Here is a 13,575-nt window from a genome sequence, read left to right on the forward strand (position 1 = left end):
AGAAGTAAAATCGTGACAGAAGACAATAACAGTTTTTGAATAATACCAGAAACAGAAAAATGTATACACAAAGCTGTTTTCTATATCTAATTTTTTTGTAAGCCCTCGTCACCAGTTTTGTAAACTGTCATCCCTACTGCCGTGGAGGCTGAGTTGCCACTGTTGTTACGGTAGGCCAAGCTTCTGGATTCATGAAATGGCTTCTGGTGCAGTACACTGCTAAGACAATTTCTCCCTGCCACTATTACACAGCTATGCCCCAGGGTCAGCCCTGCAAATGCAATTTACAACAGCCATCTGTTCACTTCGAAGAGTCCACTAAATGACATTCCCTGTCTAGGTCAGCCCTGGACAATGATCTATATCCAAGCGGGTGAGAGCTGCTCGCCTATCTTCCAAGCAGGCTTCTGTCCATTGTCATCCAGTCATTGATGGGTTGTACTCAGTCAGCAATTGGCCAAGGCGAAGTCGATACCTTCATCCTCAGCACTGCCCGTGGCGCTGGTGGAACTCACACAAAAAGCGAGTGTCTATGGCGCTCGCATCTTTGTGCCTGTTGTGCTTTCTCCCTAGCTGTGTCTTGTTCAGACAACACAGCAATTTTTTTTTTTAAAAAAATATAAAATGCTTGAATAAAATGAGTAATTGTTTCCCTCTCACTTATAAAGCTCTAAAGTAATTATTTTAACTAGGCTATACCAATTTCACATTACATTTACTCAACATCAGCACTCAATTTAAATTTTTAAGTGTCAAGGTTTTTTATCTTGAGAGTAGCTAAGTCGAACATAAAAGTTCCATAAATTTTGCACTGTGAAATACTGTCCATTCTGATTGTGCCGCCCACAAGTACAATGAGCAACAAACATATCAGGCAATTTTTAGAATATTCAGGATAGGGGTTTTAGAGAAAATAATTTACAAAGAATCAAAAAATTTCAGGTTCTCTCATCTCTATATAGAAATATTTTGATGGATTAAGAATTTCAGGCACTAATGTCATAGCTGATAATTAGCAGTCCTTCCATTTTATCATTTCCCAAGACAGTTAACATTCTATGACTATTCATATTTTCAAAAGATAATTTTGAATTTTGCTAAAAGTTGCAAGTTTTCATAGCTTATTTTTCCCATCAAAGATGAGAAAAGGCTCAGAAGTGTGCATGTGTTAACCATGTCTAATAGTATTGTGAAAAAGGTTTTTATTAAAAATAATTCCATGCCTGTAGCACTTCTTGCTTATTACAGTTTTTTTATTTTCCATTTGTTAACACATTTTCACAAACACACTCATTTAGTGACATTTATAATGTTTAACAAATCATCAAAGAATTAAAATATTCTAGTTTTTGGGAGCTGTCTTGACATTTCAACATACTTTTATTCAGAAAACTGAAATAATGATGTGACACATTCACTGTTGACCTGTATGCTTTGAGATGAAATTGCCCATGTGACCTTTCTTGCAAGGGGTGCATTACTGTTCAATTTAGAACAGATGATCAACCTGAATACTGGGAACTATTGACAAACAAGTGGGTTGGACTGGGTTGTTTGGGGGAAGAGACCAAACAGCGAGGTCATCGGTCTCATTGGAGTGTAGTATTTATAACAGTAACATTTCTATAATTTGGTGCAACACTTTAATGAATACATTCCACATTAAAACTGATGCTTTCAATGAACTACATTAGCTTCACTAAGATTACAACCTTACACTTTTGTTTAATGACTAGACGGCTCCAGAAAACATTAGTCATCTATTCTGCAAGGTCTCCTTCCACATTTTATGACTTTTGTATCCTACATGGACACACTTTTTTTCAGAAGTGCAATATATTTACAACTGTAACATTTCTGTCATCGCAGCAGTCAGAACCCCACTGTAGCCTTTCTCACTTGGAAACTTCATATCCAGATATTCGTGGCTCATACCTTCAGTGTCTTTTGAACACAGACATTAACTAATTTATTCAATGAATAATGGTCCCTACTAGACTATTAAAACTGCTAGAGCAAATGTGTTGAACATTAAAAACACTGACACACAGAATTAATTACATGTGAACCCACAGCTCATTTCCATTTCTGCCACCTTTCCACAAGACAACTGTAGTTGGTGAGATGCAGTTATGAGTGAGTGAGTGAGTGTGTGTGTGTGTGGGGGGGGGGGGGGGGGGGCAATCATTCACCCACAAGAGATCTTAGTGTATTCAATAAGCCGCATGATACATCATTTCCCATAATGGTAAATACTAGCATGGGGAGCATCATTTACTTGCATACTTGAAGAATATCCAGTCTGAATGCAGGCAAATTGCTCTAGGATCTTGCTAGGATTTCTAGTACTTAAAGAAATTTTGTGGTAGCACTGAACTGCACGAGTTTGGTTGTTGGCAGTAATCAAAAAATAGAAAGTACAGGTTTCTTTTTCCATGTTCGAAAACTGAACCTCAGCTGCAGTGAAGGCGAAATGCTACATGACACCATCTAGTAGAAATTATGTTAAAGCCATCCCGACATTTTGGTATCATTAAGAATGACTGGGAAGCTTAAGAAATATCATGGACTCCAAATTCCAGTAATTAGTAATTTACATGCAGTAGCACATTATTTGAGTTTCATGCCAAAAAAAGTTGCAGTGTACGTAAAGGCACCCCAAATGGTGGGGCAGAGTAGTAGCAGTTCAGTAAGGTCATTGTTGCTCTATGTCAGCAACACATCAAGGTTGCGCAGGCCAATTATGCCACATCACCTGATTATTTTGAGGCAATGAATACAAAATGATTTGAAATGCCATTTAAGACTGGATTTTAAACAATAAGCCACCATCCCTTTCTTTATCCAAGATGCACATTTGAGATGTGCTACCTGTAACTGCAACAATGATATCACAAAAAAATAGCAGCATAGGTGATATACTTGAACCAGACCGAGAGCTGATCAACTTAGATAAATGGAGATTAGAAGCCTTGCCCAGTAAACCAGGTTCCCAATGAAAACATCTGCTTTTTGAGGCCAGCTTGATAACTTCTGGTGTAACACTTTAAGCCAATTAAAAATTTCACTATCCATTCTAGGGGCTTTACAGAGTTATTAGTAAGAACAGTAATGTAATATCTACACATACAGCTGCAATTCTTCAACAGTTTTGGAACAGGGCCTTTTATTGGGAAGAAGTACAAATTCTTCATAAAAGTTTCAGTGTCACTGGAAGCGTCTGATTCCACCCATCTGCTCTGACCAGTGACGTAATGGTGTTGTGGTATGTGATGTCACTGCAGTGAGGTGGTTTTGAGTTGCTTGTGTTTGTAGATGTCACATTGTTGTATTTGACGTTGACCTCTGGTGGTGAATGTTGACGTGCTGAGTTTAACATGTAGTATTTGATTCATTTGAGTCTTGGTTATCACCATGGTAACATGGTTCTGAATCTGGGTAGTCAGTGCGGTAGGTAACGTGGGTTGTGGAAGTGTTTGCTTTGTTTTGAGTGGGTTATTTAGGGTGTTTTTCTTTTTTTTTGTTTATATATTTGGCATTTTTTTCGTGTCTGATTAGTTTCGTGGTTGTTGTATGGAGTGAAATCTAATATATATATATATATATATCTGTGTGTGTGTGTGTGTGTGTGTGTGTTTTTCTTTTAGGGATGGATATAGCAGACAAGTTTATGAGCATTTCTTTACGTGCTGCTATGGGTAATGATATATTGTCCATAATAAAGTTTCTGCAGGTTTTAGGGCTAATTCGGGCTAATAGCCGAATATTTTCGGCGTTACGCTTGTGAGCACAACATGAAGTTGACAGAAATTCTGGCACCTTGGACCAAGACTTGTATATGTGGCGTTGTCGGCATAACAATATCTGATGTTTGATAAGGCATGGTACGTGGTTCGAGAAATCTAGGTCGGCCATAAGGGAGGTTGTCTTGCTTATGTACTATTTTTGTTATCGGTCCTCTAAATTTTTGCGTGAGACTGTTTAGAATGGTTTTCTTTTTGTCATGAGGTTTGTTCGGAGCACATTAAGTATAAGGAGAAGTTGGGTGGGTTGGGGATGGTTGTTGAAATTGATGAGACACTGTTTGGTAAGAGGAAGTACGAGAGGGGCAGTTCTCGGGTTGGTTTGTGACTCTGGAGGTCTGTTATTTTTTTTTTTGGGGGGGGGGGGGGGGGGGGCATGCTAATTGTGTTTTTAGGGTTTTGCAGGGACATAGTAAGAGGGAACTAGTGCAGCAGGTTGAGGAATATATTGAGGAGTACTGTAACGCTATGCATTTTCGTAGTATAGGGGTTTGGGAAAGAAGGATTACGAACACTTTAGAGTTAACCATAGCATTCAGTTTAAAGATTATGACACTGGGCCTTGTACTAATATCATAGAGGGGTTTCGTGGGAGGGGTAAGACACACTCTTCCAACCTGCAATCTCATTTAGACGAGTATCGCTGGTGGAGGAGTGTACCTGAGAATTTTTGAATTTTCGTGTTCTTTGAAGACTGTGTGTGTGTGTGTGTGTGTGTGTGTGTGTGTGTGTGTGTGTGTGTGTGTGTGTGTGTGTGTTTTGGAGGGCGAAGGGGTAATTGTTCGTGCAGTTAATGAGGTAGTTTATGGGCTGGGGCAGGGAGTGTTTAGAGATTATGTTGGAGAGGACTGCCTCTCCCACATTTTTTTGGGGGAGGGGGGCAAGTGATATAGGGTGGATTGGGGTTGGTTTATGGGTGAGAGGTTGTACATATTTTAGATTTTTCTGGTGTGTGTGTGTGTGTGTGTGTGTGTGTGTGTGTGTGTGTGTGTGTGTGTGTCCAACGTAGGTGATACTGTCAGAGGCTTTTGTTGGTTTTATGGTATTTTGGTTGTGTTTTAATTGATCTAGTGAATATGGGGTATTTGGGTTTAGAGTTGGTAGGGTTTTAGTTACAGTGGTGTTTTGTAAGTTATGTGGGTGTGTGAACTTTGTGGGTGTGTTTTTTTTTTTTTTATGGTTTGCTAGTAGGCATGGACAGCTGCGTTTGATATGTATAGGTAAAGAGAACAGTCCAATTCCACTGTCGGAAATCATAGGCGTTGGGTTTCTGGTGTCGAGAGCTGTGATTGGGCTATGTAGGTACAGGGAAATATTCGATCCACTTTTCGGATTTGTAGGTTGCTTATCTCTCTCTCTCTCTCTCTCTCTCTCTCTCTCTCTCTCTCAAATTGAGAGCTGCATTTGAGGAATATAGGTCAAGGGAAATGTTCGATTCCACTTGTATGAGTTGTCGGTGTTAGTTTTATATACATATTTTGATTACAGATGGCTTTTTGGTATCGTGGGCTTCATTTTAGGTATATTAGTCGAGTGAAGTGTACGATGCCTGTTGGTTTTGTGGCTGGAGCGTCATGTTGTAAGCTGAATTTTTCTTTTTTTTATATTATTTGTTTTGTGATGGTGCAGTGTTTTGTATTGTTATATATTTAGCTTTTCTCTTCCCTAAACCCCCTATTTCCTGCATTTGTCCCATTAGTTTCATTTTATTTTTAGAGTGAGACATACTTGTGTCATTTTTATTTTTGTTCGCATTTGTTGGCATGTGTATGCAGCGACATAATCGTCATCATTTTGTATGCGCTGGAGATAGATGTTTCCGCCATATTGATGATGTCATGGGTCAAAGCAGACAAGTGAAATCTGACACTTCCATAATGCCAAATTTTACACTATTACAAAAATCTTCAAAGTATTTTTTTACGTGAAACATTCAGATGATATGCAAATCTGTGTCAATATTGGCTTGTAGCATATATGAAAACAATATAAATTCTCATTCCCATATGGAGAAGGGGCAGTTGTACACTTTGTAGTCACTGGGGCTGGCGTTCAACCTAACATGACTGCAGTGATAAAGTAAGTTGAAACTCGGGAGGAGTCATGGTCAAATTACTGTCCAACCATCAATAGTCCAGTATTTGTGGTTTCCTTAATTAATGTCAGGAGAATACTAGAATGGCATTCAGCCACACACAACCACTATCATTGCCACATCCAATAATTAACATGCCCACCCCGTAATGATACAGGATGAAGGCCAGGCCAAAGACGGACAAAGACATCAGGGGTATATTACGAGAACTTCTCCATAAGGTCAAGGTAGAGCCTTTCCTCTTTGTCCAATCCAAGAACCTCTGCTTGTCCTAATGGTCATGAGAGTATACCATTCACATGTCACACTCTCCTCCTTCCTCTTCTTCTTTTTGTCATCATCATCATCATCATCATCATCATCATCACCAGAATTTTTGTACCTAAGGTGTTTGACTGTACAAATCACAACAGTCTTTTGGAAAACTATAAGTTTATGGCTTCCAAGGTATAATGAGTAAGTATGTGTGTGCATACTGAGCAACACTTTTAACTGGATACCACACACACAGCTTCTCAAACACTTTTGTCCAGTAACATTTGGTATATGTGTAATTGTTTATTTTGGTGATGAAAACATCATAAAAGTGTCCTTTGCATATTTCCATTCATTAATACCATATGGAATAATTTTCTGGAGCAATTTCACACAGACACAAAGTATTCATTGCACAGAAACATGTAAAGATAGCATCCAGTGTTCATTCTTGAGCTTCATGTAGGAAACTGTTTAAAAAAAATCAGGCATGCTAACAAAAGTCTGACAATACCCATTTACCCTCTGATGAAGTTGGTTATGAAAAATTAGGCACAATTTGAAAATGATAACAGTGTTCATAAATATAATACTAGGTTCAAAAATAGCTTCCACTATACGACTTCTGTTAAAAAAAAGTACCCAAACTTTTTTTTTGGTTTTTCCGGGGCAAACGCCTAATGGATTTGAGTCTGGGGCACTTTCATGAGCCATCCTTGAACCTTCATGGGCATGTGTGGATTTTTCTCCTCCAGTCCTGTCAGCTGAGTGAGGGAAATAATGGAACGACTGGAGCAGTGCTAGTGCATCAAATTTTGCCAGAAACTGGGTGACAGCCAGGTGGAAACCATTAGGATCAGACAGCTTTTGGTCAGGATGCTGAAGGCATCACACTAATTTAGGAGGGGTTTATGTCAGCACATCAGTGCAGAGAAAGCTACACCCCGATTTGCTATCGACATGCTGAAATAAATAGATTATTGCCAAAGCGAACACTGTGGTGATGCTGGACTGTTGTATGACCATGAGAAAAATTGTGGAAGAGGCGGGCATCAGTACTCTTTGGCACATTCCATTGAGACCGAAGATCTGGCCATGAAAAGAGTGTCAGCAAAATTTGTGCCAAAGCTGCTGACAGCAGAGCAAAAGCAACTTCATGTCGAAGTCTCACAGGACACGCTGGACTCCACAAACAGTGGCCCTGACGTAATGAACCTCATAATCACTTATGACGAGTCCTGTGTAACCTGGAAATCAAACCCCAGTCATCACAGTAGAAGCAATCCCCATCACGAACGCCAAAGGCGGCCCGCCAAGTGTACAGCAATGTTGAAGTGATGCTGACTGCTTCCTTTGACTCGAGTATGCACCACAGTGTCAAACAATCACCAAAGAGTACTACAGGGATATCCTCTGTTGTCTATGTGATGCTGTGTGGCACAAGGGATCAGACTTGCAGTCAATAGTAAATTGATGTCTCCATTATGACAACGTTCCAGCTCATTCCTCACACATGATTTAGACTTTTTTTTTAGCGAAAAACCAGATTTCTGTGCTTCAACAAGCTCATTACTCTACCAATATGTCTCCCTGGGGACTTCAGCCTGTTCCCCAAACTCAATAGACCATTGAAAGAACATTATGGCAGCAATGACAGCCTAGCTAAACAATAATGGAAGCACTGCTGGAAGAAGTGTGGGGAGTCCCAAGTGAACTACTTTTGTGGTGGGTGGTGTGTCCTACGCTCCAGGTAAACCATGTCTTTTTTTCCCCTGGCCAAAGGTCGGATACTTTTCTAACAGATCCATTACACAACTCAATCTTACTCTTGAACAGAAAGGAACAAAGTATGCAGGCATATTGGACCACTTCCTCTGTGAATTAAAGGTGCTGGCAGATAATGAACAATTTAAAACCAAGGTGAAATAATTTCTAGTTGACAACTCACTCTACTCCACAGATGAATTTCTGTGTAGATAGTATGTATGTGGCTGGGTTATATTTATCACATATTGCTGTAGACTGAGATTTAAAAGTCCCAGTTCTGTTGGAGCTCATGTTATGTTTTCAGAGAAAATTTTTCTTATTTGTGAACCTACTGATACATTACACATGATTGCAACTTGTCGCATGATACAAGGAACAGGCAAAAACATATACAACACTCTCTTGAACAGAACTGAAGGCTCTGGGATAGACATCTCAGCAACATGTTCAAACAGGCTGCTAGTATGAGCCACAGGATTTTGAAGTTTCAACACAACTGATTGCCACCTGTACACTCTAATTCACAAATGTGAGATTCAGTTCCAGAGTTTTGGCTGTTCTGGAAAATAGGTGTAGTACCAAATGTAATTGTGCAACCTCTGGGAAATTTGACTCCAATGCTGAAGATAGTTATTTAACCACTACTCAGCACACCCCTATTGTTTAACATAGCATGACTCTCAGTAATGTAGTTTTTAAAATACATGTTAATACTACAAAAAAAAAAAAAAAAAAAAAAAAAAAAAAAAAAAAAAAAAAACATTCATTTCAGCAACAATCACACTGTTGTTATAGAAATAAAGGACTAGATTGGACATTCCATTATCACAAACTTATTATTCCAGTATTTGGAGAAGATATAAATATACATTATATGTACATTAAATATAAATGATTCCAGTATTTGGACAAGATATAAATACACATTATATGTACATTAAATATAAATGAAAAATAGCTGCATCTGCTGTAGGAAGACCTAACCACATTGTAATAATATATGTGCATGCAAAATTATTGCTTTAGCTTAGCAAAGAAACAGAGGACAAGGGACTAGATATGCAAAGTTTAATACAGGAAATAGAATTAGAATTCATTAAGTCTTTTATATTGTTCTAAATTTCGCAATGCAGTAGCTCATTTTCAAATACGAACATAGACCTAGCTAATCAAATGCACGAAGCAGAATAGTGTAATGAGAAGTGGGAGAAGTCTTACCATGAGAGTTCATTTATTCTGAGAGACAGTTCAAAATGGTCTAGACAAAATATCGACAACAGGAGTACGTATTCAATTTAAACAGGGAAAAATGAGATGCTCTCAAGAAAGTGACCAATAGCCAACACAAGATCAATGGAAGTTTGGCATTAAGTCACGAGATGGCACACAAAAATAACAAAATCCAGAATGTGAACAGTGGAACAACAGCTCCTGTAATGGATTTATCTGTCATGACAAAAAAAGAACACACCACGGTGAGAACACAGTACATTTCAGTACAGTTACTTTCAGATGACACAGCAGAAATGAGACAGAATAAAAGAAAAAGTAAAGAGATCCAATACTGATAAAAAAAATAGTCTGTTAAAATGTGTGAAAAAATCCATAAATATTAAGAGATTAAGGCATGCCATGTCCAACAAAATCATGTAATGTCTATCTACTTCAAAATGGTATGTCAACCATATGGAAGACAGCAGAGATCACCATGCTAAGGCTCAATAAGTAGCAAAATCATACCATCCAATTTGCCAGTTAAATGTAATGAGTAAAAATTTAAGAAAAAATTTGTGTGTGGCTCTCAGAAACGCAAGATTGTTACAGTCAGAAAACAATACTCGTGCACATTTAGAAAGAGAAAATCAATTAAGGATGCTATAAACTGAACCATTTGCATCATTATTGGAAAATTATGTCAAGATAATTTTGATATGTGTTCATGAAAGTATCTGATATCCTGCATTGGCCTACATTATTCTCATTACTAATGGACATCACATATCCAATAGTCCTCTATAACTGTGTAAGAGTCAAATTGATGTTCTATGGAAAATATTTTCTCAAATATTTAAATAAGTCCTTTTGAAAAGGAAGGTAGCTTACTATTTAATCAAATGGTTCAAATGGCTCTGAGCACAATGGGACTTAACTTCTGAGGTCATCACTTAGAACTACTTAAACCCAACTAACCTAAGGACATCACACACATCCATGCCTGAGGCACGATTCGAACCTACGACCATAGCAGTCACATGGTTCCAGACTGTAGCGCCTAGAACCACTCGGCCACACCAGCCGGCTACTATTTAATGTTTCAGGAACAACAAACTAATTAGAAATGGAGCTTAGATCAAAGAAGGGGGTGGAAAGAAATTGGCTGTGTACCATTAAAAGGAAACACTGCCAATAGTGGCCTTACACAATATAAAGCAACCACAAAAAATAAATCCAAATGGTCTTCCAGACAAGACTGGGCTTTGAACTATGGTCCTCCAAAATTTGAGTCCAACGTCTTAACCCCTCTCCCACCTTGTTCAGTTCAATCTTTTGGAATACTCTCCTTGAGACAGTTCTGGGAAAGCTAGGAGCATTAAGAAATGCTCAATAGCTGTGTTAGAAAGCTGCTACAAAAGGAAAGAAAGTTTCATCACAGATTTAAATAAAATCTAAGTGTTGTTTACAGCAAAAAAACTAAAAGATATCAAAACGTGCATAAGGAGAGCACTGCAAGATGGTTTCAATGAATTAAAAAGCAAAATTTTGCAAACTGACCCCACGAAAAAATTGTAAGTAGCTTTGGTTTCAAAGTCGGCAAACTGAGCTATACAGTCACCAATTGCTTATAATAGCCCCGAAACGGAGGATGGCAGACTGAAGTGCAAAATACTAAATTCAGTAATCCACAATTGTTTCACGGCAAAAAATCCTAAGATAGTTTGTCCTTTCAATAACTGCACAGACACCCAATCTTCAGATACTGAGGTAAGTGATCATGTAACAGAAAATCAACTAAACTTGTTAAACAGAGGAAAAGCATCTCATCCTGATGGTACCTTTACAATTCTGTACTGATTTTGCCAGTGAACTTACATCCCTTCTGGCAGCAGATCGTCCTTGGAGCAACAAAGACTGCAAAACTATTTGAAAATATGGAGGATAAATTTCATTTTCTGGAAGTTGTGTTAGACAAATGCACATAATTATGGGTAGTATGACTATTCCCTCCATCCTTTCAAATCCTGTACTTATATTTATGTACTTGATGAAAAACCCCTTTTTTCCCCCACTGGCTCAATGTTGTGAAATTTTTAATATGTTTGAAGGTGGCGTTATTAAATACGGCTTCCCTACTCAAAACGCCAGTATTCTTCAGGGCTTCCTGTACTTTGATAGTAGCAATGTACATTACTGTATGATGCCATACTGGTTAATAGCGTCTCTGAACATATTATATTGTATTCTTCAGCACCGACACCTTAGTCAATGACAGGAAAGGTCTTTTCACCTCTAGCAGCTTAAATTTGAAACCAACATTGCACATAAAGATTAGTTTCATCTGAAGCATTACTAGGTAACGATTTTATAGTATGAACTAATTAATTTGTATTTTGAACTGGGCAACTTGCAGCACCGCACTTTTATTTTTATTTCAATAATACGAAATACGATACGATACTGGAAAAAAAAATTGTGGTGACAAGAAATTTGAAAAACGGTGTTGTATGCAGTACAAATCCAAAGATCAAAAGCACAAATGAGAATATTTTATGCAGAAAAGGTATGATGAGAGGGACAAACGTTACTGAACGAAATAGAAGCTGGAGATTTGAACAGCTGTTACAAAAGATCGAATCAAAGAATTCTGGCACATATAGTTTGTAAACATTTCGAAAGAATGAGACTACAAGATAACAACAAAGCACCGCTAACTGTCATTTTTACGACGTTACGCTGCACTGTGCTGTAAGAATTCCAACTAGCACCTGTCACTAACTCAACGTTCACAGCTTCGAGTACACACAATCCAATCAGTCTTATTCGTTGTTACTGCTTGGTTTAAACTAGTGAATGCAGCATACTTCACAGCAAGCGCACAAAATTCTTCATAAGAATGACGCACGCACTTAGGGTTCATTCATTATTAGAATTCTCGATCAACGTGTTCTACGAACCTAATTCCTTGCTACCTTCATTCACAAAATGACACCAAAACACCGTTAGAGGGACCTTTTACACATATTCTCAGTTTGTTACGTACAAGTACCTGAGACACCGGTGCGTTGTATCAGAATCAGTAAAAAGTTAATTACATGTCCTGCACATCTGTTCACATATTTACCTGCACTACAAATCGCTGAAAAACAGCCAACTTACATTACATATGGGTTTATTCTTCCGGCTAAAAACAACCTCTAATAATTAATATTTTGGTACATATACATAAGAAACAATCAACCAATCTGACAACTGTTCAATTCTTGCCGCTAAAATGTCAAAGCAAACAAGCGAGAAAGAGATACAAGTTCAAAAATTTTAAAAAAACTCCTAGCAGTTTAGTTTTTAATTGTCGCTCTTTGCTCGCTGGATGGTCCCACAGCTTCCGTGTCACCCTGATTACAAGAGGCTCCCAAATCCGGACTTCATAAACCGATTTCCAAATACCGCTTCTAGATGGTCGTGTAAATACTTCAAAATCGATTCTGGATATCCGCCTCTGGTTGTCGGTTTTCGAATTCCGCAATCGATTTTCGTTCTTATGTCAATGTGTATGCAATCGGTTTTGAAATGTGCATTGGCTGTCAGATTTCGCCTTGTTTCTTTAAGAATTTTCGGCTAACAAGGACGGAGTGGCTTTTTGCGCAGTGAAGGATAAGTAAAAGCATTAGACAGAAGCGGTTGTGCTGACTATATCATAAACTTTATCAGCTGTTTTTAAGGCGGGTTATTTAACTGGGCTGTCAAATCCGCTTCAGACATCGAAAGGTAAACACGACAGCGGAATACAGTTTCCGAAATTCAGTATTCGTTGTTCGGAAGATGTGTCGCATGTACACGTCGTTAGCTGCAGAAATTGATCGCGGCTTGAACGGAACTTCCGTCTAAATAAGCAAAACATGTTAGGGTTGCCACCTCATATCCCCACACATCTATTTTTAATTAAAAATTGTTTTTTTCGATATTTACTTTTTTGCAGTTTCTTGAACAAAAAAAAGCCATATATCAAGAGCATAAGATGTATATAAAACGGCGAAGTAAGGGTGTCTAACTTTTTCCAGGCCATAAGGAAAGGCTGTCAGATGCAAACAGGTGAACGTATAGTAGTTAATTACTCTAATCGGGTTTCCTTGTACAATCAGATATATAAAATCTGGATATTTTTATTGCGAACGCAATGGTATAGGATTCCTTGGCAAAAGTGGACCCATCGTAGGGTTGTCACAATTTTAAGTTTCAATAGCATTGACGTATATATGCAACAAGCGGCAAATGAAAATTTGTACTACAGCCAGGATTTGAACTAGAGTCTCCTGCTCACTAGGCAGATGTACTAACCACTAAGCCACTCTGGTGCAGTGGCTTTGCACAACTACGGGGACTACTCTAGCACCCCTCTCTCCTCCATCCAAATTCTCATTCATGCTTCACCCCACTCGG

General features: G+C 38.3%; 1 protein-coding gene across 2 annotated transcripts in view; it reads right to left on the minus strand.

The window, feature by feature from the left end:
• LOC126469852 (uncharacterized) overlaps positions 1–12,401 on the minus strand; it is a 135,827-nt gene extending 123,426 nt beyond the window's left edge. The window contains exon 1 of one of the 2 annotated variants that reach the window (XM_050097156.1): positions 12,295–12,401. The gene's annotated coding sequence lies outside the window, so the exon portion shown is untranslated. Of the gene's footprint in view, positions 1–12,259 lie in introns of both variants that reach the window. The other variant, XM_050097155.1, reaches the window with a different exon arrangement.
• Positions 12,402–13,575: the final 1,174 nt, after the last annotated feature.

The sequence above is a fragment of the Schistocerca serialis genome, chromosome 3 (assembly GCF_023864345.2).
Source record: "Schistocerca serialis cubense isolate TAMUIC-IGC-003099 chromosome 3, iqSchSeri2.2, whole genome shotgun sequence".
Classification (NCBI taxonomy): domain Eukaryota; kingdom Metazoa; phylum Arthropoda; class Insecta; order Orthoptera; family Acrididae; genus Schistocerca; species Schistocerca serialis.